Consider the following 26,727-nt stretch of genomic DNA (forward strand, 5'->3'; position numbering starts at 1 on the left):
CTCACCACTAATGACTTATCATCCCATACTCTCAATTACTAAATTTTTGACAAAATGGTTGCTATGCAATGGGTTTGTGGTATTTGAATCTCCGTAAATACCTAGTGAGCAGTACTAAAACTAACATAGATTAAATGATGCTCTGAAGGATGGAGGTGACTGAATGGAAATTGCAAATAGCTTCTGCTGTGGTCTATTTGGACAGAGCTACTTGAAATCTCATCAATCTTTTACACTCCTAAACCAACCCAACTATAATTCCTAAATAGGAAAAAAAATAAAAAAGCATTTCATTGATTTTCAAATTTTGAATTTTTTCTCCCAAAGTCCTTAGTGATATTTATGACATCAGCAAAGGTTGAACAAGTTCCCACATTGGGCCAGTCAGCCAATGATGGGCTTCATGTGCAAGTTTTCTATTAAGCAGGAGGGTGAACTTTAGAGCCTAAGGTGGAATTCAGATTTCTGACAGCTCAAGTTAGAAATTAATTTTGATGAAGATTATTGACTCTAGAATATTTGGTTTTGTACTGTTTGGTTTGGGGTCAATTATCTTAACGGGGGTAGGAGTGCAGTAAGTAAGCAATGTGAGCTGTCTCAGGATCCTGAGGCTAGCCCTGTAAAGAGGGACCTTCTGAGAAAAGTTGAACAATATGTTTATAGGAAGCCTCTGGGAGACTCAGAGATACTTTATGGCTGCACTGATGTAATGTAAAAACAAAAAACAAACAAATTTTTCTCATCTTTATAACGAAACTCCTATAACTTCAGCGTGATGAGAATCTCAAGAAACACAGCCCCCTATTCATCCCTGGGGAGGTTTCTTATCTCCTCAGGAGCTCTGATAAATCAACCTGTGCTGCAAATTTTAGAGTTGACACATCAGGCACCACCTGGGAGTGTAATTCCACTTTGTATACCTTAAATACAAACAATGCCAAAGGGAGGGCAAGAACAGAGAAAATTGAGATGTTTAATGGCTCATATGATCCACCCCTGTACCTTCTGAGAATGACATAGTAAGAATTCAAGGTCTGTTTTAGTAATTCTGTATTTTAAAATGAAGTGATGGTAGTTTATAAAGTTGAAGAAGCTATTGTTTTTTGTTTTTTTTTTTTTAAGATTTTTTATTTATTTATTTGACAGAGAGACAGCCAGCGAGAGAGGGAACACAAGCAGGGGGAGTGGGAGAGGAAGAAGCAGGCTTCCAGCAGAGGAGCCTGATGCGGGGCTCAATCCCAGAACGCCGGGATCACGCCCTGAGCGGAAGGCAGATGCTAAATGACTGAGCCACCCAGGCGCCTCTGAAGAAGCAATTGTTAACTTGAGACTTTTTCCATACCCATACTGATAAGCCCTGGGAAGATGTGGGTTACACTTACAATAAATGTTGTTATTCCCACTTAATAAATGTAGGAACTGGGACCAGAGTGTGAAATTAACTTCTCCATGGCTACTGCCTGACAGTAAGTAATGCCTTGTCAATCTGGCACCAATGTCCATGTTCAAGATACCAGTAATTTAATAATTGAATATACAAGTAATTATATGTGGCTCCAACTCTTGGTTTGGGCTCAGGTCATGATCTCAGGGTCTTGAGATCAAGCCCCACCTCTGGCTCTGCACTGGGCATGGAGCCTGCTTAAGATTCTCTCTCTCCCTCTCCCTCTGCCCCACCCCTCTCTAAAAAGAATACATGTAATTTAAAACTCCTAATATATATTTTTTCAGATTTGAGAAAAAGAGGGCATTGCTTTTTCACTCTTTTTGTGAAGCTAGTGTAACCTTGATATCAAAATTCACAGGCATAAAAAAGAAAATAACAAACTGATTACATGAATGAACATGGAAGAGAAAATCCTGAATAAAGTATTATCAACCAAATTTCATTTAAAAAATATAATACCTCATGACCAAATTAGAATTATCCCAGGATAACAAGATGGGTTTAATGTTTGAAACACAATTGATATGATTTATCACATTAACTGGTATAGTAATATGACTAAGGCAGAGGAAACATTTAGGGAAATGTGACATTCCGTAATGATAAAAATTTAGTCAACTAGGAAAAGGAGACAACTTTTAAAATTTCATTAAGAATATCTGTCTGCACAAGAAATACTGTGAAATAATAAGAAATCTGTAATTCTTTTCTGTCCTTTGTTCCTGACACACAGCTCTTAATATCCTGATAGTTTCCTGAATGATATGGGATCTGGGAGCATCTTTTGTTCCAATAACTGGTCTTTGACTCCTGATACAAGGTTCCTCAATCCCTTGAAATTTCCTGAGTGATAGGAGCAGCTTTTGTTCTAATGGGGTGACTTTTATTCCTGAATAACTTCAGCATGGGGCTGGTCCCCAGAAAGACCAAGCCATGGTTAGAAGTCTGTAACATTCAGCCAGACCCTCTATTCTCCAGCGAGGGCACAGGGGCTGGAGATTGAGTTAATAATCAATTGTGTCTGCATGATGAAGCCTCCATAGAAACCCAAGACAATCAGAAGTGAAGAGCTTCCAGACTGCTGAGTGCATTTACAGGCCGGGAGGGTGGTGCACCCCAACTCCAGGGAGACAAGATCTCCTGAGCTTGGAACCCATTCAGACTTTGCCCTTGTAGAGCTTCATCTGTCTGTTCATCTGTATCTTTTATTATATTCTTTATAATAAACTGGTAAGTGTGTTACCCTGAATTCTATAAGGCATTGTAGCAAATTACTGAAGGGGAGGAGGAGATCATAGTAACCTCTGATTTGTAGCCAAGTGGGGACCCCCACTACTTGTGATTGGAGCTAGAAGTGGGGGTGAGTCTTGTGGGACTGGCTGCAACCCGGGGGGAGGGGGTGCACTGACTCTGAGCAGTAGTGCCAGAGTTGAATGGTAGGACACCCAGCTGGTGTTCAGAGAATCGGAGAATTGCCTGGTGTTGGATCCTCCACACACATTTGGTGTCATAAGTGTGAGTAGAGGAGACAGGGTTTCCTTTAGATACTATAGCAAAAGTATAAAGTTAAGAACATGATTTTTAAAGAGTTTAGTTATTTACATGGAGTAAATGGATAAAACTTAACTTTGTTTCCTGTATATATCTATCTCTATATATGCATCTAGATTAAAATATAGAGTATTTTACCTAGCATTGTAGCTTTGTTTCCTTTTTAATTTTTTAAACAGAAAAGAAGGTCAATTCTTGTCCTTTGGATGAAAATTATTAATTTTAATGTAGTCTAATTTATCAGCTGTTTCTAATGGTCAGCTCTCATTTTTTACTGTTATTTTTGATACATCTTATAGTTCATGGCTCTTATGTTCTGTTTAATACACATTTCCCTACCTTAAAAACATGAAAATACCACCCCCCATTTTCTTCTAGAAGAATTCTATTTTTTCCTTTCCCTTTTAGGTCTATGATCTATTTCTATTTTCTTTTTTGTGTATGGTGTAAAGTAGAATTTTTCATAATGGCAAAAACAAAAGGAATATGCTTATTAATGTTAAAATTGAATAATCAATTTTGCTGTGCTTGTACAATGAAAGACTACACAAGAGAGCAAATCCCTGAACTACCACTAAAATGGTAAATGTCATAAACACGACCTTCAGCAAGACACATCGGTCACAGATTAATCCATGAATTACATTTTCATCGAAGTAAAGTTTTAGAGCAGGAAAAAAATGAGCAATACATTTAGAGGTACCAAAGTCCTCTATAAGAAAATCAGAGAAATGGTTATCACAGATTTCGGGAATGTAACAGTTACTGGGAAGACGGAAAGGGGAAATGATAGCAGAATGTATTAAGGAGTCAGTGGAGAGGCTGATCATAATCTGCTTCTCAAACTAAGTAGCTGATTTTCTCTTAATCAAATATATGTGAACTTTAAAAAAATGTGGGCTGTACATCATAGCAAACTAGATATTTTAACAAACACACATGTAGGGGAAAATTCAGTGGCAAAAGTGAAGAAAACAATAGAACGATATTTAAACTTGATATGAAAATAAATCTTGGGGATCTTTTCTGGTTTGTTTTGTTATTTTTGGCTTTGTTGTTGTTGTTGTTATCAGCACCTGAGAAAACTGCATTGGTCTTCTGTAAAACAATTATTTTTTCCCTTTCACTCCATAAATATCTCAAATAAGAAGTATCTAAATTCACAGATCCTCTCATTGCACTCTATGGTACCAATAAGAAGGCAACGAATGAACAGGTTTATAATAATTAAAACCGTCTTTTATTTCTATAAAAGTACCCTGGGCAAACCTGCTTCTTGCACGTTCAGAAGCGCAAAGCACTAACATTGAATTATATCAGCCTCTGGCATACATATCACTTTCCAATCTAGAGTTTTAAGATTCTCAACTTTGAAATTAATTACATTTAATGCTTTATTGAATTTCTCAATTACTGGTCACTCCTGGCCAGGACTCCTCTCTTGAATTCCTAGTGTGGTATCACTCCCTTGTTTTTAAATGAGGGAAAATTGGCATTTGCTTTTCCTTTTTTCATGAATTCAAGTAAGAAGCTGATTTCTGGCTACTCTGGAGCTGAAATCACTTCTGAAAACAATGTTCTTTGTATGGGAGGTTCTCAAGCATTACTACACATTTTGCAGCCACCTCACAGTTTTGAAAAATACCAATTCCTGATCTCACCCCAGGAAATCAAATTTAATTGGTCTGGGATGTGAAAAGGCCTGAGGAATTTTGAAAGCTAAATAAGTGCTTCTAATATTCAGTAAAGTTTGAGGATCACTGCTGTTCATTATCCTCTCCATTATCTGCTTATGGATGTAGATTTTTAAAAAATAAATAAATGATAATTCATTGTTAATGCCTAGTTATTTTATCTCGGCAATGAAAGAAAGAAGCAAATACTAGAATAAAATCAGCAAATGATTTTTAAATACAGGTACCATCCAGTTTTTGTAAATTTTTATTATATTTGCTTTCAGTCCCAAGAAACAGTTATTTTTTTCTTTGATTGTAATTTTTAATCACTGGTTTCTGGATTATTGTGAGCCAGAAGATATAAAACTTGTGAATTATTTAATCAATAAGTGACTCTCAAAATTGTCCAGAACCTTCTACGTAGTTCAATGAAACTGTTAACCTAGATTGGTTCTGGCCTCTCCTATTTTTGAAGGTGATGACGTGAATGCCATCCGAGCTGGAAATCCAAACCATAGAATCCAAGTGTGCAGAATCCATTGGAATGTCCTTGCAAATGTCAAATAGAAAAAACAAGTACATAAATAACTGGATCTTGAACAAAACAATAGTTGAAATTGTTAGCAAATCACTTCTGTGTGTTAATTCTAATGACAATAAAATTGCTAATTTTATTTTGCCTTACGCCAAAGTTATGCTAATTATAGTCAACATCACCTTGAATGATCACAAACTACTTAAGAGATAATTGCTATTGTTATATATCAATTTTAGAAATGAAGAAACTGAGGATTAAGAAGTTTACTTGTGTGTATTTCATTTCAAACATCATTTTAGCCATTGAAAAATGAAGAAAGGTTGGGCATTTTACATCTATCTATCTATCATCTATCTATCTATCTATCTATCTATCTATCTATCTATCTATCTATCATCTATCAATCATCTATTTATCTACCTATCATTTATCTATTTATCTATCATCTGTCATTGACCTATGGATCCTTGGTGTACTGTATTCTAAAGGTAAGCAGAATAAGAAATATACAGTGTTTTGAGGAAGGCAATTCAGATAAAGAACAAATAAAACAATAATACCACCATTTATTGTTTACTGTGTGCCTTGTATATCTTAAGTTCTTAAGAGGTTTCATTTTATATCTTTTAGTAAACCTTCAAGGTAGCTCGTGATAACACCAATAGGAAGGGGATAAGATTTTCAGAGAGATGGATGGATACGTAATGGGGAAGTAAATAATGTCCTTCAGTCTTTTCATGGTGTAGATGTTCACTGAACTTTGAATATCTTCTTTTTGGTTGTAGAATTCTAACTTGTAATGAACTCATTAATTATATGAATGAGTTGGAAGAATGAGTTAAACAAAAAAAATAATACTGGGAACTTGAATACTATGAAGCAGAGAACTAGGGCACGCACCTCCCAAGGCTCCAGCTCTGCTCTTTTATAAAAGCGCTTTCCCAACCCAGGACATCCTAATTCACAGTTGAGTCAATCAGAGAGTGCATTGTGAGAATTTTTCCAAATACTTTCTTACTTTTAAATTTTTGTTTTGAAATCACCATAGATTCACATGTAGTTCTATATGAAATAATACAGAACAATTCCACACAGCCTTCACCCAGATTCTCCTAATGGTAGCATCTTGCGCTCTGTATTATAATACCCTGGCCAGGAAATTGACACTAATACACGATACTCACCTTATTCAGATTTTACCAATATTACAAGCACTGATGTGTGTGCGATTTTATCAAATGTTTAGATTCCTTTTGCCATCACCACAGCCCATATACAGAACACTCCTATCACCAGAAAGATCTCTCCTGCTACTCTCTTAGAGCCACCACCATCTGACTCCCTTTCTGTCCCCACCTCCTGGCAACAAGTATAATCTAATCTCTCTGTCTGTATTTCTGTATGTTTTAAATGTTACATATATGAAATCATACATGTAACAGTTTTGAAGATGGATTTTTTTTTCACTCCGTTAACTCCTTTTTGATACATCTAAGGTTCTGCTTTTATCAATTGCATTTTCCTTTAAGTGCCAGGTAGGTTTCTATGATACGGATGTACCACTGATGATGGTTTAAGAATTTACCTGTCATAGGGTATGAGAGGTTTTCAGTCTAGAGCTGTTTAGCATAAAGGTGTTATGAATATTGTGCACAGGTTTGGGTGTGAGTGTAAGTTTTCATTTCACTGGGATAAATGTCCAAGAGGATAATTTCTGGGTTACACATTTACTTTGTATAAGGAACCCCCTTACACTTTTTTCAGAATGGCTGTACCATTTTACATTCTCACTGCCAACAGGAATGGTTTTCTTGGCACTCTTGCCAGCATTTGGGTGTTTTTATCAAAATATTTTATGAGTAAGCCATTGTAATTTGGTATGTTGTGACATCTTGTTCTGGTGTAAATTTGGAATTCCTAATATCTAATGATTCTGAAGCACATTCCTTGTGCTTATTTGCCATCTGTGTATCCTCTTTGGAGAAATGTTTCTTCATGCTTCTTTTTGCCCAATTTCTAAATGAATTGTCCTTTTTTGTTTATTTTCTTATTGTTGAAAGAATATTTACTAGTATTTCACTTACTTAAAATCTTTTCTAAAGTTTATAGGTGAGAGTTCTTTATAATGTAGATTTTAAGTATCTAACTTATAAAGCTAAATAAATGTTTTGTTTAATAAAGTTCGCTCTCAGGCTTTCCTTCAAATTTCCATTTAGTTGATTGTAAATAAAGGTCTGGGTGTATTATATGAATTGGTATAAATTCATCAGGTGACTTGAGATGTACTGCATTTCATGTCACTAAATCCCTTATGAACTGGTAGTATGCAATCAGTGAACACTATTGTTAGAACCCTATTTCTTTCATGAGCTCTGGATTTTTAAAAATTAATTTCACTTTGATAGACTTTATTCATAGATAACTTATGGGATTTAGGATTTCTAATGAGAATTGTGGTATAGATTTTCACCTTATTCCTTAAGTGAAAATGATTTTTTTTAGAAGAGGGAGGGGCAGTGGGAGAGAGTTAGAGAATCTTAAGCAGGTTCCATGTCCAGTGCAGAGCCCAACATGGGGCTCAATCTCATGACCGTGAGATCATGACCTGAGCCAAAATCAAGAGGGGGACACTTAACTGACTGAGCCACCCAGGAGCCCTTAAAAATATTTTTTTGAAGAGTCTTATTATGCTCAGATAAAAATATTCTCCTTCCTACATTCCCAGTAGTTAGGAATGGTTATGGATACCACTGACATTTCATGAAACAGAATGGAAGCCTAAGAAATGTTGTAATCTGGTTAAATCTTCTTTTTGAAATAGCTTTACCCAGAAGTCAGAAGACTTAACACTTTATGTCAGGAAAGTTTGGGCCTGGAGACTTCTCTTAGGGGAAGTTTTAACTCACTGGGTTATTTTCTTCTTGTAAGAACACCAGTTCTATTAAACCCTGAACTATTATATCATGAAATTGTTGCAGTCCCAGTTAATTCACTGGGTTGAAATACTTGCCTTAAACCACTTAAGCCCAGATCCCAGAGCTCCTGACTTTCTAAGACCCAGCTGTCAGTGTGGTGTCAGCCCTTACTGTTTTGCTCATCAATTGTCTGGTTATATTTTAGGAGGGAAGAATATAGTTCTAAGAATATTTTGAAATTTTTACATCCTATAAGTTGGTTTCTGGTTTAGTCATAATTTCCAAATATATAACATTTTCTTCATGCTTCAGACAATAGTATATGGGTTCATCAATTGCCTTTCAACTCAACATTTTTTAAAATGAATCATGGAGAGAATGTTTTTTTGACCATTGTGATCGAAATGGAAATTAATCATAAAAGACTCAGGAGAAATCAAACACTTGGAAATGAACCAAAATGTATTTAAATAATCTATGAGTTAAACAGACAGTTTGAAATAAATTTTAAAATATATAGAACTGACCATGCAGTTAAAGACATAGATTTTCTAGGGGTACCTGGGTGGCTCAGTTGGTTAAGTGTCTGACTCTTCATTTTAGTTCAGGTCATGATCTCAGGGTCATGGGTCAAGCCCTGCATGGGCTCAGTGCTCAACAGGGAGTCTGCCTGAGTTCTCTCCCTTTCCCTTTGCCCCTCCCCTAGCACAATTATGTGTGTGTGTGTGTGTGTGTGCGTATAATTGATCATGCAGTTAAAGATTTATTTTATAGCTTATTTGCAGCTAGGTATGGCCACATGTCTGAGCTCCAGCCAAAACGACATGAACAGGTCACTTGTGACCCTTCTCAGTTAAGCCTATACAAAAAAGAGCATGATCCATATTCCTCTTTTTCTTGTCCATGGTAAAATATGGACTTTCCTCAATTACCCATCTGCAGACTGTTGCATGAGAAAGAATTTTTGTTTCAAACATAGTTAATTTGGTCTTTGTTAAAGTATATGGACTTGAACTTTATTACATTTCAACTTGAAGATGTTACAGGGATATTCTCATTAGGAGAGAAATAAAGATAACACCTTACAAACTAAAAATAATATAATTATTAGCAAACATTATTGGGAGATACCTGAGTACTGTGTGTAGCTTTTATTTGTTGCTTAATCATAGTCTGGCACCATTCTTTAAACTTTAATGTGTGAAAGGCTTCTCAAATAAAGTAAAAGTTACTTTAAGCCAAACAAATATATGGAACTGAATGAAATTGAATGTCAACACATTAAAATACATGTATCACAGATAAAGCAGTGTTGACAGGAAAATTTATACCACTATATACTTATATTAGAAAAAAAGGAGTCCCAAATTAATAGCTAAGTTCCTATCTCAAGAAACTAGAAAAAGTAGAGAAAAATAAATATCAGGCAATATGCAAATGGACATAATAAAAATCAGAAAGAAGTAAAGTTAAAATGGGAAAATAGAGAAAATCAATGGACTGAAAAAGTAATTTTTTTGAAAAATCAATAAAATCGATAGACTTCTAGAAAGATGGAAACAGATTAAGTGAAGACACAAATAACCATCTGCAGGAACAAAAAAGAGGCTATCACTGCATCCTCTATCCACTAAAAGGATGGTAAAGAAATGCTGTGAACAACTTTATACTCATATATTGACAACTTAGTAAAATGGACCAACTCTTTAAAACTCATAAATTGCCAAAATTAAACAAAGATGAAATACATAATCTATTGTCTTAGAACCTTTAAAGGAAGTGGATTGCAAGAAAAGAAACTTCTGTTCTTTACACCTCCCAGTCTGTGGTATTTTGTTACGACCACCTACCTAGCTGACTAATACAAAACTACTGTTTGAAAAGCCAATTCATGGTGCATCCACTCCAGTGGTGGTCATGTCAACTCCTGTAAAAATTAGGCTTATTGTTGCTGCTGCTGTGGGCTGAGTAATCATTTGTTCATTTATTTTACCAATTAGTGATTGTGCATGTAAATCTGGAAATCACACATGTGAATATAACATCAACAAATATGAAGAGTAAGTTTTTGATCAGAGCTGCAATCCACTTGCAACCCATGAGCCAGATGTTTCCAAATTAAAGAAGTGAACAAACAAACAACAGTAGATTCCAATCCTCACATTCATCCTTAATTCAAAAGGCTCCTAGAAATACTTACAGGAGGATTATGATAGTTTGTTATTAAACTACTGAGCCACTCCAGTGTCCCCTTGATTCGCTTTCTTGATGTTCCTGGAAATAGTAAAGATCTCAGAAAGACCACTACAGATGGAAGCAGAACATTCTTCCCATAAAATAAAAAATTAAAAAAAAAAGCCTAAGTACCACCTTGGAAAGTGTCGATGGAGCCCCTATTTTGAACCAATGCCTGCACTAACTCATGAATTCTTCAGTTGAGATTTCTGTGTCCTCCAGAATATTTCTAGCTCTGCTATCATCTTAAACTTTTCCCTTTTGCTGTGACTCTTGTAATGTAGTGGCTTGAAGACAACAGAATGTCATCTAAAATGTCATCACTTGGAAAGGTGAAGTTTGTGGATGAAAATCAAGGCTCAGTTTTTCTCTTTCTTGAATCAATTTTTCCAGTGATTTCTTATCCTAAACAGGGGAAATTTTTGGCTAAAATCTACAAAGAAATATCAGAGACTATCCTGAAAACAGGTGTCAAATGAAAATGAGAAAACTGTGAGATTTAATGGTGTTTTATAATAAGCCATTACAAGTTTAGCTCTTCTGAACTGATCACTCACTAGTAGCTTGTTATTAGTCACTAGCTAATTTTTGAACCTCACCTGCTGTCCAATTACATAAAAGGAATCAAATAATTTTTTGAGAATAGGTACAGCTGTTGAATACATTGACCATATTTAATTTGTTTCTTGCTGAGGAGGCTTAAACTCTTGTTTCCACAGAATTTCAAAATCACAGAGTACTCCCAAAGTGTGCTCGTTATCTGTGCATATAGCAACTCTCTTCTCCATCGGCAATCTGTGGTGAGTATGATAGGTTCTGTCATCTGAACAAACTCTACTTTAGCTGGGGGATCATTGTCTAGAGTTAAAACTGAAATCTGTTAAGGCATATCCTGTCTGAACATTTCCTATTTCAATCTTCGGATATGACCTGCCAACAAACAAGATTAAATCTGGAGTTTTAGATGCTAATAGATTTGTTCAAGGCTTAATCAGTTCTTAGAGGCAAGATAGTCATGGATTTCCCTTCCTCAGGTAAAGGAAGAAAAACAGCAGGATTTAAAGTGTCATCACAATGGATAGAAATGGATGGAGGAATGAAGCATGAGAGACTATGGACTATGAGAAACAAACTGAGGGCTTCAGAGGGGAAGGGGGTGGGGTAATGGGATAGACCGGTGACGGGTAGTAAGGAGGGCACGTATTGCATGGTGCACTCGGTGTTATACGCAACTAATGAATCATCGAACTTTGCATCAGAAACCAGGGATGTACTGTATGGTGACTAACATAATATAATAAAAAAAACGTTAAAAAAAGAGAAATGGATGGAGGATAAAATAATAAAAATCTGTAAGAACTAAGCCTACATACTGAAAAATGTGGTAAATTTTCAGTCAGCAGCGAGGACTATATAACATAAGAGGCCATTGTATTGAAGACACACCTCAAATTAAGTCAGCAGAAGCCTTCACTTATGTAGTTGCTGCTACCACAGCCCTTGGATAAGGTGAGTAGGATTTTCCCCTAGATTTAAGAAAGGCCGATGTAAGAAACTGGCATATCAAGCTTCCTTTGAAGTTGAGTTAGAATATCAAGGGTTTATCCAGATTGATCATGTACAAATAGGTGTGTAAAGTTTTATGATACTTAGAAAGGACAGACTGGAGAGATGCTGAAAACCTGATTTTAAGTTACAAAATACCATTCATATTTAGATTAAATTACCAAGAGTGTATAACATCATTCCCATGTAGTGACTCCAGGAAAATGGAGACCCTGTTGCCTACAATGGCTAGTGAGGCCTAGCAAACCTCTTGTCTCTTAATAGCTTAGAAAATTTTTGAGTGATTTATCATCTATCAGGATGGAGATTTAACTCTTTAGGATTGCCCTAGTATAGTCTGTGATAACAATACCACACATTGAGTGCCTTATTACCAACATAAATTTATTTCTTCTAGTTCTGGGAGGTGGAATCCAAAATCAGGCTGTTGGCATGGTCAAGTGAGGGCTGTTTTCTGGGTTGCAGACTTTTTACTGTGTCCTCACATGGTGAAAGGGGGAAGGGGGCTCCTTGGGGTCTCTTTCGTAAGAGCACTAATCCCTTTCATAAGGATCCACCTTTATGACCTAATCACCTCCCAAAGGCTCTGTCTACCAATACCATCAACTTTGGGGATTAGGGTTTCAATGTGTAAGTTCTGGGGAAGATGCAAATGTTCAGACCATAGCAGGGATTATTCATGACCCATAGAATATATTTATTCTGACAAAATTGTACATTTTCTTTGGTACCTCTATACATTGATCATGAGAGAGAATCTTAGTGGTCACTTTATCTTTAGGGTATAGCAAAATTTCCCTCACATGTTACTTGAAGGGAGAATCACACAGAAGATTAAGGTGCTTATAGTCTTAGTTAACAACCTGTGGCAAAGGGAGAAAGTGTGCCTCAGTAAACCTCTAGGCATCACTGTCCGGGTGGATTGTTGAACTTCATAGGGAAAGTCAAAGAGGTATTAGTTACCTTGACCTAAAGCAACATGAAGAAAGCAGAATAAGACCCATGCAGTAAACCATGCACTCTTGGATGGTACTCAACACAACATAGTATACATATTTTTGTCCATAGCTTGTTGCACGCTTCATGAAGATCTTTAAATTGTACTTAATTTGAACATAGATATATTGAAAGTTCAATGTTCAAATAAGCTGTAAGCAGATTATGAACAGGAGAGGAGTCAAGGATCTCAGACATGCCACTGAAGGAGCATTTGTTTTGGAGATCTTGTTTGCTTAGTGGACCACGTACTGTGAAGCTTGCAGGAGAGGTATCACAGAGGCAAGGAATCTGCAGTGAAGGGTCTGGTGGGGACAGGCACAGGGTGGGGCTGAGGACTCAGCTGACGCAAGCTTGCGTGAGGGCTGCAGAATTTGAGGTGGATACTGTCCTACTCTATCATTAAGGGTTTTGCAAGCCTGTCTTCAATATTTAAAGAAATGTCTCCTTGTTAAGAAATCGAAGTGTGATTCCCCCTCAGAGGAGAATAAACCTCACTAATGACCTACTTCACTTTTTCTCTTTCAGTTTTTTTCAGCTAGTGTGAAGCAATTGTTTTTCCAATGTCCTTTTGTTTATATTACTTAAGGGTATTTTTATAAAACGTTTTCCTCCTCTGATGCTTCATGACTCTGGTGGCAGTATCTAGTTGCTCTAACTGTAAGGCCATCAGTATATTGTCAGGGTTTCTGTTTTGTTTTGTCTTTGCTTTTGGTCTAAAATTCTGTCAAGATGTTCTGTGAGGAGATTGACAACAGAGCTGTTTTATACTCAAGGATTTGCTCGTGTGTTCGATCCCTTATTTTTGCTTTAGTGTCATTCACAGAAAGCAAGTAAAGAGCTCAGGACGTATTTTCTCCAGGATCTAATCTTTTTTTTTTTTTTTTAGATTTTTTTTTTAATTTGTTTATTTATTTATTTGACAGAGAGAGAGCTAGCGAGAGAGGGAACACAAGCAGGGGGAGTGGGAGAGGAAGAAGCAGGCTTCCAGCAGAGGAGCCTGATGTGGGGCTGGATCCCAGAACGCCGGGATCACGCCCTGAGCCGAAGGCAGACGCTTAACGACTGAGCCACCCAGGCGCCCCGCTCCAGGATCTATTCTTTCATGCTGTCTCCAGGTGCTAAAGAGCCCATCCCGAACATCGCTGGAGACTATGGAAATGGATTAGTGTCCAGCCTATTTGGGCAAAAAGGATTTTAGAGAGTCTCCGAAATATGTTATCCGATATCTATGGATATCTCTTCATTTCTCTGCCACTTTCAGTATCTTCTCACTCTGCATGTTCCTTACATCTTTCTTCTTCTTTTCTTTTTCTTTTAAATCTGGGGTTTCTATTAACATCTGAAACCGCTGATAGAAAACTGATAACCTTAGATTATATGTTCCTAGGGCTACTCCAAATCCCCTCTCTAAATATTTGTTTATCTTGTGTAGCCTTTTGAAAGTCTTTGACCAACTGTCAGGTCAGAACGAGACCAAGGCTAAAAATACCTTGAGAGAATTGGCCTGTTATAAAGGGGATTTAAATATAAGAATTCTTTGAGCTTTGTGAGTTCCTGACTGAGCTGAGGGGGCAGGTGGGTCAGAAGGAGGGAGAGGTAAAGGAAATGGAGACGCATAAGGTGGAGGAGAAGAAGAGTATACTAAAGCCACCAAGTTCAAATTGTCATTTGTGGTAATCTAAAAGTGAAATAGTTTTAAGCATTTTGATTGCCTTAGCTAAAAAAATTTTTATAAGGAAGCAATTTGTGTATCTGAATTTCATTTGGAAGCTTTCTCATTCCAATAAAAAAAAATGCAGGCCAATAAAAGGAATTTTATTTCCATTCTGTTCTAAAGAGCCTCTCATGAATAATTTTATTCTTATCAAAAGTTGGCCAAACTAGCACTGTAATGTTAAATTTTCCTTGGTGTATTTAAGCTCTTTAAAAAGATAGTCACTGGAATTTGAATTATGGTATAAATTTATGGAAGAGGCAGGGGTCCCCTATAAAGAAACCATTGACTTATTTTTGGACTGAGAAAACCCAGAATTGTATGGTAACAGTTTGAGAAAAACATTGTTTATATGTCTTGTGTTTCAGAGTTGACCTATTGTCGACTCACTGATCACAGACTCAACACCCTGTGATTCTCAGTAGTCAGAGGTGTAGAGAGAAGCTGATTCAGAACTAGAACACACAGACCACACAACCCAGGACTGGCTTCATAAGGTCTGGATCACTGGCCAAAGGCAACGTTTGTTCAAAGGGCCCACACTGGGAGAAACTTTATACACACTTCAGGCTCTGAGCTAATTGCAGAAACATATTTATTAGGAACAATGTCGGTTCTTCCCTAAAAACATCCTCCTATATACTCACAACAAAAAATGATGAGGATAGGCACAACAATTGACCTGGAGTGAAAGATGGGGATTGGGGTTATTCATGTCCATGGTCCAGAAGATGGGGTGGTTCGGTGTATACCTTCCCGTTTCCAAAGCTAGCCCTCAAACTCCCAGGCAGCCAATAACCTTAATGAGAAATCAATGTGTCACAAGCAGAGGAGCGGATCAAGAATTAGAATGAATCAAGAGTTGTTAAAACCACAAACTATAAATTCATTGTTCTGGAAAGGGACAAACCAAACACCATAAAATAGTTTCTGGGAAAGAAAAAAAAAATATTTTTGCCAAATTAAAAGAGAAAGTAAATGGATTATATAATAGGATAATAGCACTCAGTAGACGGATGATTTGCAAGACCAGGCTAAGGAACTAGCCCCCAAAATAGATGAAGAAATATGGAAATAGATGAGGAGCTGGTAAGGAATATGGAAATTCATAAATAGAAACTTTACGGCCTGCAGAGAAATAAATAAAGGTGTGAGAGCTTTCAGGATGGCCCAGATTAGAGCAACCCACCCAAGAAGGCAGGAGAATGACGAACACCCAGGGCAACCTCAAACACTATCAAAAGTCCTAAACGCTCCAGAGACATTAAGCTGGCTCCATAAATAGTGAGAGATCACTAAGTGATTAATGGTTTACATGGTGATCAAAGATTTCTTGACAGTAGCACTGGACAAAAGGAACAATTCCTTCAAAATTGGGAGGGAAAATGATTCCTAATATATCAACTCAAATGAGCAAATAAGGATAAATGAGGAGAAATATATGCTTTTTTTTTTTTAAGATTTTATTTATTTAACAGAGAGGACAGCCAGCGAGAGAGGGAACACAAGCAGGGGAAGTGGGAGAGGAAGAAGCAGGCTCATAGCGGAGGAGCCTGATGTGGGGCTCGATCCCATAATGCGGGGATCACGCCCTGAGCCGAAGGCAGACGCTTAACGACTGCGCCACCCAGGCGCCCCATATGCTTTTTTTTTTACACCCAGACCCTTAGAATATTTCTTTTTTTTTATCATATATATGTATTGACAAAGATTTTTTCCTAAACCACTCTAGCTTCCTTGAACTGATGTTATGGTCTAAAGGTTTGGGTCCCCCCACCCCCTAAAAAAATGTGTTTGCTGAAATCCTAATTCCCAAAGATAATGGTATTAGGAGATAGGGGGCTTTGAGAAGTGCTTAGGACATGAGTGTGGTGTCCTCGCCCCCTTTACCACTTGAGGACATAGTAGAGATGGCCATCTAGGAACCAGGAAGTCTTCACCAGGCCCCAGATCTGAGGGGGCCTTGATCTTTGACTTCTCAGTCTTTAGAACTGTGAGGAAAAAAAAAATGTGTATTGTTCACAAACCACCCAGTCTATGGTATTTTTTTCATAGCAACCCAAATGGACTAAGCTCTCTTCTCAACCAGGCCCTGACATTTGCGGTTGCCTGTTTGTCTCTGCATTGTCCAATTTCAGCAAGAATCCTGCTCTGTCAGTTTAGCCAGAAACCCCATCCTCCGTGTTTTACTCTGTTTTTCTTCTAGTCCCAGGACTTGACAGCATCGGTTTACATTGTAATCTAGCCATTTAATCCCAGTGCTGGTTCTGCAGTGATATTTACTATTGACCCAATCATAACGCTCCATGTACTGTTTAATTAAGCTAAAAAATCATATCCATCATATAGGAGAAAAAGACTGTGTTCTGACTAAAGAGGAATTTATCTGCTTTTATATTATTTATTTTTATTTTTTTTAAAGATTCTATTTATTTATTTATTTGACAGAGAGAGAGAGGACGTGCAAACAAGGGGAGTGGGAGGCAGAGGCAGAGGGAGAAGCAGGCCCACTGCTGAGAACGGAGCCTAGCTTGGGGCTGGATCCCAGGACCCGGGATCAAGACCTGAACCAAAGGCAGACGCTTCACTGACTGCACCACCCAGGTGCCCCCACATCTGTTTTTAAATCTAGGAAAATGTCAAGACGGTAAAATGACTTACAGAACTTACAGTTAGCAAAAAGGAACTGAAGTGTACAGAACGGCACTTTCATTTCATTTTTTTTCTTTTTAGAGAACAAATTCAAAGGATTATTTTAAAAAAGAGTGGCTAATTAAGAAGTTAGAATTTAAACGTATTATTTAAAGGTATAATATCAGTAGCAAAGCAACTAAAAATAGCCCTAAAACTAAAATATGTAAGGATTGATTTTTTGCCAGGAAAAGAAAATTGTGGTTGATTTAAAAATATTTCTAAAGTGTGTTGTTTTATAACTAGAAAGTATTTTTAAACCCGAATTAAAAAAATAAATTTTTACAAAAGTGGAATTATATTAAGAGAGCACTATAATCTATATTGAATTATATACTATGCTAATTTTCATTAATATGCTAATTTCGATTTGTCTTGCCCACATATGTGAACACGTAATGGGAAAGAGATGATTATGTCTCCTTCTTTCCGTGAATCTATTTCTATAAGCAGTACGACAAATTGACTCAGTTCCCAATGTTTATTCTATGGAGAGAAAGCTTTGCTTGGCCTGTTTGTCAGGTTAAGAAAGGTGAATTACATAACCCAAATATTCACTAAGGTCACCTTGCTTTTTTGCAATTTAAATCAAATTGGCTCTATTACCCAATTCCTCTGGGTCTTACATGTTCCATGGTCATTTCTGCCTCCTCCATTCCTGTTTCAGCTACCCTCTTAATATCACTTTTGCTTTATTTCAGTTGGCTGTCAATTCTCTTTACTTTATTACGCAGAGAAATTGAGCTTTTCATTTTGTACTTGTATGGGGTCTGCCTTTGTATATCAAAAGACTCTTTAAAGCTTCTGCTGAAACAAAGGAAGGACAATGGGATCCCAGCCTCACGTTTGGGCAGCAAAGAAGGAATGTCTGTAGCTTTGAAATGTGAAACTTTTATACTCTTTCCTCACCCTCATGTCTCTGTAAGTGGAAGGAGACACCATATGTGTAGGAGAAGTTTCCAGATGTATGGCATTGCGCCACCTGCCAGCACCCTGCAGCACACAGAAAGCAAAAGCAATAGTCAGTTTCTCTGGTACAAGTCATTCTGTCTGTTGCACGAATACTCATTTAATACACAAGTAATGCTTAGCAGGCAACATCGGCATGCAAATGCAGCAAGGTTTCAACCTGAGTTACAAAGGACACACACAGCTGGAAATTATACGTGCTTGGGTATACTTGATAAGCAGGTTTTGAAGCCCATTGGAGTGTGAGGCTGTGCAGACTTCTTGCGGAGTATTCATTCTAAGGGAAGAGAGAGACAGCCAGCATGGTTGGGAGCAGATCTTTGTTTTAGCTGGGAAGGGGCTGGTCCCAAGCCTGGCACATAGTAATCAGGCGACAAATGCATGTGTGAAGGGATTGTACTGTGTTTGCACTCGTCTTCTAGCTCAGCAATCTCCCAACTTTAATTCTGAACTCGTGTGGGGATGTTAAAGTAACTAGATTGGACCCAAGGTGGAGTTGTTCCTACGAAGCTCCAGGTCAGAAACCAAACATAACTAAATTTCTGAGCTCGGTGATCCCAGAAAAGGAAGACCTAGGCCAACCCGTGAGGTCTTGTCTGTCAGTTCCCTGACCTTCTCCAAGACTTCCCTTTGCTCCAATAGGGTGAGGAACTCTGCTTTAACCAATCAGGCAATGCCCTAGAGAACTTTCTTGTTCCTGCTCACTCTGATCTATAAAAATCTCTAGCCTTGTATAGCTTTTTGGAATTCCTTTCTAGATCGAATGCTGCTGGATTCACGAATCACTGAATATCGCCAGTGAGATCTCTAACGTTGACTTAGTTGAATTTTGTTCTTTAATGGGCGTTAGGGTCCAGGCAGCATGGTGACCTTTGAGTGGGAGGGGAGCATGCACACTGAAGGGCACGTGATCTGTTACTCCCCATCGGAAGGGTGGACAGCTTTACACCTGGTCTCTGTCACATCAGCAGTGGAGAGGTACATATGGAGACTGTGGTGTCCATGGAAAGAAGCATATTACCCACCCCACACCACCATAATGCCACCCCCTGCAAGCAGTTAGGGATCATCCTTCTTGTTAATCTTCCTCTTCCTACTAACAACTTTTCATTTTGTAACATAATATTAAACATAATGTTTTGGACATATTTTTAAAACACAGTCCTAGTTTTAAAAGAAATCTGTGGCATCATATAAAACAATTAGAATCAGGGGCACCTGGGTGGCTCAGTCAGTTAAGCATCCAACTCTTGATTTCAAATCAGGTCATGATCTCAGAGTTGTGAGATCGAGCCCTGTGTCAGGCTCTGCGTGAGGTGTGGAATCTGCTTAGGATTCTCTTTCTCCCTCTCCCTCTGTCCTTCTCCTCCTCTTAAAAAATAAAATAAAATACAATAAAACAATCAACTCTTCCCTAAAATAGTTAAATATTATGAACACAGAGTGAGAACTTCCAGGGTCGACAACTATGAATTTGACTCCTTACATATTGAATAATTCATACTGATGATATAAAATGTAATTCTATATTTGTTTTAAAAATACATTTTTCCAATTGATAAGGCAAGAAACAACAATTGTTGGAGAGGATGTGGAGAAAGGGGATTCCTCCTACATTGTTGGTGGAAATGCAAGTTGGTACAGCCGCTCTGGAAAACAGTGTGGAGGTCCCTTAAAAAGTTAAAAATTGAGCTACCCTATGATCCAGCAATTGCACTAATGGGTATTTACCCCAAAGATACAGATGTAATAAAGAGAAGGGCCATATGCACCCCAATGTTCATGGCAGCATTGTCCACAATAGCTAAATCGTGGAAGGAGCCGAGATGCCCTTCAACAGATGACTGGATTAAGAAGATGTGGTCCATATATACAATGGAATATTACTCAGCTATCAAAAAGAACGATTTCTCAACATTTGTAGCAACATGGACGGCACTGGAGGAGATAATGCTAAGTGAAATAAGTCAAGCAGAGAAAGAAAATTATCATATGGTTTCACACATCTATGGAACATAAGAACTAGGAAGATCAGTAGGAGAAGAAATGGATAAAGAAAGGGGGGTAATCAGAAGGGGGAATGAAGCATGAGAGACTATGGACTCTGAGAAACAAACTGAGGGCTTCAGAGGGGAGGAGGGTGGGGGAATGGGATAGGCTGGTGATGGGTAGTAAGGAGGGCACGTATTGCATGGTGCACTGGGTGTTATACGCAACTAATGAATCATGGAATTTTACATCAGAAACCAGGGATGTACTGAATGGTGACTAACATAATATAATTTTAAAAATTATTATAAAAATAAATAAATAAATAAATAAATAAATAAATAAATAAAATTCTAAAAAAAAAAAAAAAAAACATTTTCCCAAAAGATTTACACCCCAGTATATCCAAAAATTCTCTTGGGAAATTTAGGTTTTGTGTTTTCCAGGATGTAAAATTTAGTTCAAATAAATAAATCCATTGGAAATCTTGCACAAGTTTGAAAAATTCAGAAAAATAACAGCCATAACAGAAATGCTAATATTCAGAATCCATTTAGTCTTTTGTAGAGACACAGGGAACCAGGTAGTATTCTAAGTATTTAATATAAATCGACTCATTGAATCTTCACTACACGCTCATTAGAGAGTCACTAGTGTTTTCCTCCTTTTACACATGTGTGAGCTAAGGGACAAAGAGCAGGCAACCTAGCTCCAGGGTCTGAGTCACTATGACTGACACTGCCTTCCATGTTGCCCTTCATGACTGTGTTTGAAATCAGAGCACCAACGACTTCTCTAAAGTGAAGGGACAGAAATGTTATAGGGGTAAAATGAGATGTTGTAAACTCTATGCATCCAATGGAAGACTGGTACTTAGAGGCCAAAATGGAAGAGGTAGAATGGCAGAGAGATGACTTATCTGAATAATCCTGCACTCTTTGAGGGTGGGGGGAAGTAGTCACCTAATAGGTTACTTTAATTTGCATTGAGTTTCTGTCCAAGCCTTGATGACTATCCACTGACAAGCACTTTCAGACTCAGGTCATTTGTTGCTTTCTTCCTCTTGCCTGATAATTATTTTATTACTAAGATAGAAACTATGATGGTTTCTCTCTCCTGGAAATCTTTCAATGATTTCATTTGAAATTTCAAGTATCTGAATTATATTTCTTAAGCTGAACTAGTATCTCATATCTATAAAACAAAACAACAAAAGCAAAACTAAAACTTCAATCTCATTAAATTATTGGAATGAATTTGGGATGCAATAGTTCTATCCCTTTTAAGTGAAAAGTAAGGTCACATAAAAATAATTTCTTACCTTTCTGGACATAAATGAATAGAAATATGCTAAAACTCCTGCAATATCCATAAACAGAGGAGCTCCTTTTCTTAGGAAAAGTAGAGCATTTATTTATTTTGCTTTCAGTTAGGTAATAAAGGCTCTCAAATAAATTTATTAAGTGAGTCCATTTTTTTTTCAATCTGAGCAAATGTGCATTGTTAAAAAATTATAATATAGTGATTTAAGGTAACTTTGCTATTAGTATTCAAGGTCAAAAATATTAGCAGAAACTGTAGAGAAGAAAGTTTCAATATATCTGTCAAAAATATAAACTTCACCATGAAAAGTTACTTATGACTAATTGGCTTGAAGTATCAAGACATTAAGCATATGTTCAGTGGGGCTTACACATCAAAAACTTGCACACAATCTGTTCATGTGAATTGTCTATTGAAGACATTGGGGTGATTAGGTGTGCTTAATGAGCAAGGAATTTAAGGAACCTTTGTTGAGCATGAAAAGTACACAGGTCGGGAGGTCTAACTGATGAGAAATGGAAACACTTTGTCAGAAGTTCAATGTGAGCGGTGGATGAATCTCCAACTCACTTTGATCTGTTCCATTCTGCCCTCCCATTTGTGGCGTTCTGGAGACTGTATGGATGGGAGCTCATTACTAAAAAGGCCTGCGTGCCATATTGAAAAGAGAATCGACTTGGAGAGCTCATGGCTATGTGCAGAACGAGGGGAATGAGGAATTAGAAGAAACTGGTTACTTCTTCTCCAGATGAAACTTTCAACTCACTTCTCAGTGACAGTAACTTTAAGCAGCTTCTTTTTTTGATCATCCTTAGGGTATTTTTGACACGGAAATTAAATTTAAATCAAAGTATTTACAGAAAACTGAATTTTAGTTTTGGATACTATTATTCAGTAGCTGAATGATTTTGTGTAAGTTGCTTAAACTTTAAAACAATGCAAAACTTAGGTATAAATTGAAAAATTCATACATTAATTCACATGTGAAGTTCATTCCAGGCTTGGTCTTCTATGGTCAAATTGTTGTGTGTGAGATTGGAGACCATTTAATTTCTATGAATGCGTTTTCCCAAGATTAAAGGCTATGTCTGTCCAGATCCAGACAGGAAAGCGGGAATGCATGATATTATGTATTTCTAACATAGGGTATTTAAAATAGGGAAAAGCAATATAGGTTTTGAAAGGTTGAACCAACAGGGGGCGGTACTGCTGTGCTTGCACCTTTAAGGAGACCACATTTTGGGTCGGATACTCAAAGGATTAAAACAAAACAAAAGAAAACAAAATAATAATAATAATAATAATAATAATAATAATAATAATAATAATAATAATAATAATAATAAAAAACAGGATGGGGACTACTGCAGCTAAAACCTCATGGTCCAGAATGAGAATACCAGAAAGAAGTACCTTCTCCCCTCTTGCCCCGCCCCAGGCTCCCTCTAGGGGGCTCCCACTGACTGACTCCTAACAGAAAGCCCACTGCCCAGAGAGTGTGAGAAATGGATTTTCAGCAGCTAATCCAGCCTCCCAGGAGGCAGGGTAAACCAGGGCGGGGTTGTAGCTGAGAAAAACGCACACAGAACCACATATCTTCTCTTCAATGTGTCTACCTAACAATCGGTGCTCAGAACACAGAGCCCTCAATTATTTATTGCCTTGTGTGAAAGCAGTGAACCTAATATGGCAAGTAAATAATGAGAGGAAGAGAGAACTCTGCCATCAGTTGGTCTATAGGATGAGTAATATACTCAACATTTCATAGCCTACGTGACCGTTGCTGTCAACAGAAGCCCCAATAAATCAAATACATACAAAAGTTAAATTATCTTTCACTAAAAGAAGAGGAAGAAGAGAGGGAGAAGAGAGAATAGCAGGTAAGACCATGTAACTGTACAAGACACAAGCATTTGGTTACCTAGGAGTATATTTTTGTCCTTATAGCAGAGAAGAGAGCATAATTTGCAGAAAAATTACTGAATTTTAATCAAAAAGTTTTTTTTTTTTTTTTTAGTGATAGAGTGAAATCATTAATAATAGACTAAGTGGATGCCTTCTGACATGAAAATTGTGCCCCGTGGATTAATTAGAAGAAAAAAAAGTATTACTCTACACCCTCCCCCATCTATGCGCTTAGCACTGCTGTGACTACCGGGCTGCTGCTACCTTTCCCGTGATGTTTAAAGGTCTTTTACTCTCTCTGTAATGCATTATTCAAATATCCAATTTCATAGGTTGTTTTTTCGTTTTTGTTTTTTGTTTTCGGCTTCATTTACTTGGACACAAACAGTTGCACCACGGGTGTGTTCACAGCCTTTTTTTCCCCCCCGGGGGTGGGGGCGGGATATGAGACCAAACCTTACGCAGAAATGAAATATATGAAAAATAAAAGAAGAGCGATTTGAGCTGAAATGCAGGGCAAGCATCAAGCTCCTTGTGCCCAGCCTCCAATTTGCCTCGGCAACCCTGGAACCGCTCCTCCGTGCCTGGGGGTGATGAGGAAAACAGCCCGAGAGCCCCAGTCCTACCAAGGGGGCTCCTGCATTAAGGTCTTGCAGGAAGTCAGTACAGTCACCAATTAAATATGCAACAGCAGCTAAAAACTTTAAATACGAATTTGTAATATGACCAACTTAAAGGTTATTACTTTTGCCCTTGTTACATTACTTCTAAATTAAATTTTAAATTAATTTTCATTTCTGTGAACAAAAGATTAGCCAGTTGAAAGTGCTGTGGTACAAGCCAGGGAAGATCACCGCCCTGTTATGGGTCTTCTGAGTTACCAGCCATCTAATGAGATCTAGTTCCGTTGATGATTTAATTATCCCTGTAATGCTGCCTCCTATTTTCTTTTGACTTTAATTTTTAAACTCTTTGCTTTTTAAATTTTAACATTCAATAAATATTTTAAAATTACTTTATTGCAGTTGAGGCCAATTCTGCTTATTGTGTCGGTAGAAGTGGGGTTACAAGTGGTTATGTGTTGGGTGTTTAAGCAAGGTTATTCACCTGGGTCTTCCGGCACCAGGCTTGATAGTATGATTTCTTTTAGCCAGGACTAGGGATTGTCCTGGCTTGACTCTCAACCATGACCATTTTAGATTAATAAACGTCTGGTCGTTTCTGGAGAAGCAGCGAGGCAGTCTCCGTATCTGCATGCACAAGGGCCTCCTTTTCCAGAACGCTTCTTAAGGGAAGTATGGGTCAGCTGAGTGCCTTTGACTCTACAGTCGAAGTGAGGTTGGCACAGTCTCAGTCCGATGGACCGCCAGCCCAGTCCCCTGTGAACATTTACCTGGGTCCGAAGGAAGGAGGCTTTGAGAGAAATGTCAGGTTAGTTTCCACAAAAATCTGTGTGAGATGTTATCTTAGGAGGAGGTGTGTGGGGGGGCGAGTGAGACAAAGCTGTCAGGAAATGGGATTTCTTCCATTTCTCTGGCAGAGGCACAAGAATTTGCTGAACTGAGGTCTCTGCACATCGGGGGAAGGGGATCAGTAGTTTGGCATACTGTAATAATTCAGAGAAGAGCACTGTCTCGAGCAACCCAAGGTTGTGGCACTGGCAAATTTTGCAGTAACATAAATAGAGCTCTGGGAGCCCAGACAGAAAAAGGAAGCTATGCCGCCTCCCCGCCCACCCCAACACCCCCACTCCCCCCCACCCCCCGGCGCAGCACATTCAGGGCAGGCACCTGCAGCATCACAGTGGCAGGACCACGTTCTTCGGACAACAAAGGAAAGAAAGAGCCAGACTGGCAGGAAAGGGTACTTGTTTGTGTCACACGTTAAACAAGAGACAGTGTCCTCATGTGACTGTGTAGGTAAGGGCAACTTGCCTGAGAGCTTGGTGGTCTCCCAGAAACAGTCACAGAAAATGCCAGAGGAAAACCAGTGTTTCCTCCACCCCAGGCATGTATTTATCCATTGTTACTGCCCCCCCCATGGTGATGTCAGCACCTTTAAGGTCATCACCTATCACCTATCTGCCACCTGCCCTGTCCCTGGTAATGGAGCGCCGTGCCCTCACACAGCCATCACACCAACGTTTCTTAAATTGAATGTATGAACAAGGCCGGTTACTTCAGGATGAATCTTGTTTAACATGTCTCCTTTTCCCTTTTTTAAATAATAGTAGTGGATATATGTATTATTTCAGGCTCAGGACAATGTGAGAAAAACATAAGGGGGCAGGCACAGGGTGCTGGAGGGCGTGCCCATGTCACAGCCCCCCATCACTTACAGGCACCATCTCACTGGTGCAATTACCTTTTTATAGTGTAAAATATACATGACATAAAAGTTTACCATTTTTAAGTTTGGCATCAGGAGCATTCACATTGTTGTGTCACCTCCCAAACTGAAACTCTGTCCCCTTTAAACACTAACTCCTCACGCCCCCTCCTCCAGCCCCTGGCACCCATCATTCTACATTCCGTGTATGCATCTGACTCCTCCAGAGCCCTAACACAGCTGAAATCACACAGTATTTTTCCCTTTGTGCCTGGTTGATTTCACTTGTCATAACGTCCTCTTGGTTCATCTACCTGTGGCAGGTGTCACAGTCCCCTTCCTTTTAAGGCTGAATGGCATTCCATTGCATGAATGGGCCATGTCATGTTTATCCATCTTCTGACACATAATCCCCTTGTTTTCACATAATTGTCTTGCTCAAAAAAATCTTTGGTATTTTTCTCAGAATAAAATCCTATATCATGGGACTATTTTTAAACTTTCAATTTCTTGCAACTTATCTTCTGATGTCACTTGCCAGAACTTCTATTCTAACCAAACATTTTCACAGTAGTCCACATCCACGCTGTACACTATTTCGCATCAAAATACAGTCCCATCTTATAAGGCCCTCCTTTATCCTCTTATCTGCTTAAATTATGTTCGCCATTGTAGACTGCACTCAAAGCCCACCTCCTACAACAATGCGCCCCTGTCTACTTGAGTCAGAGGCAAGAAACCCTTATAACCAGAGAGGGAGACAAATCATGAGAGACTCTTAACTCTAGGAAACAAACTGAGGGTTGCTGGAGGGGAGGTGGGTGGGGGATGAGGTAACTGGGTGATGGGCATGAAGGAGGGCACGTGATGTGATGAGCACT

The sequence above is a fragment of the Ursus americanus genome, chromosome 3, assembly GCF_024610735.1.
Source record: "Ursus americanus isolate L20-20 chromosome 3, mUrsAme1.1.p, whole genome shotgun sequence".
Taxonomy (NCBI): domain Eukaryota; kingdom Metazoa; phylum Chordata; class Mammalia; order Carnivora; family Ursidae; genus Ursus; species Ursus americanus.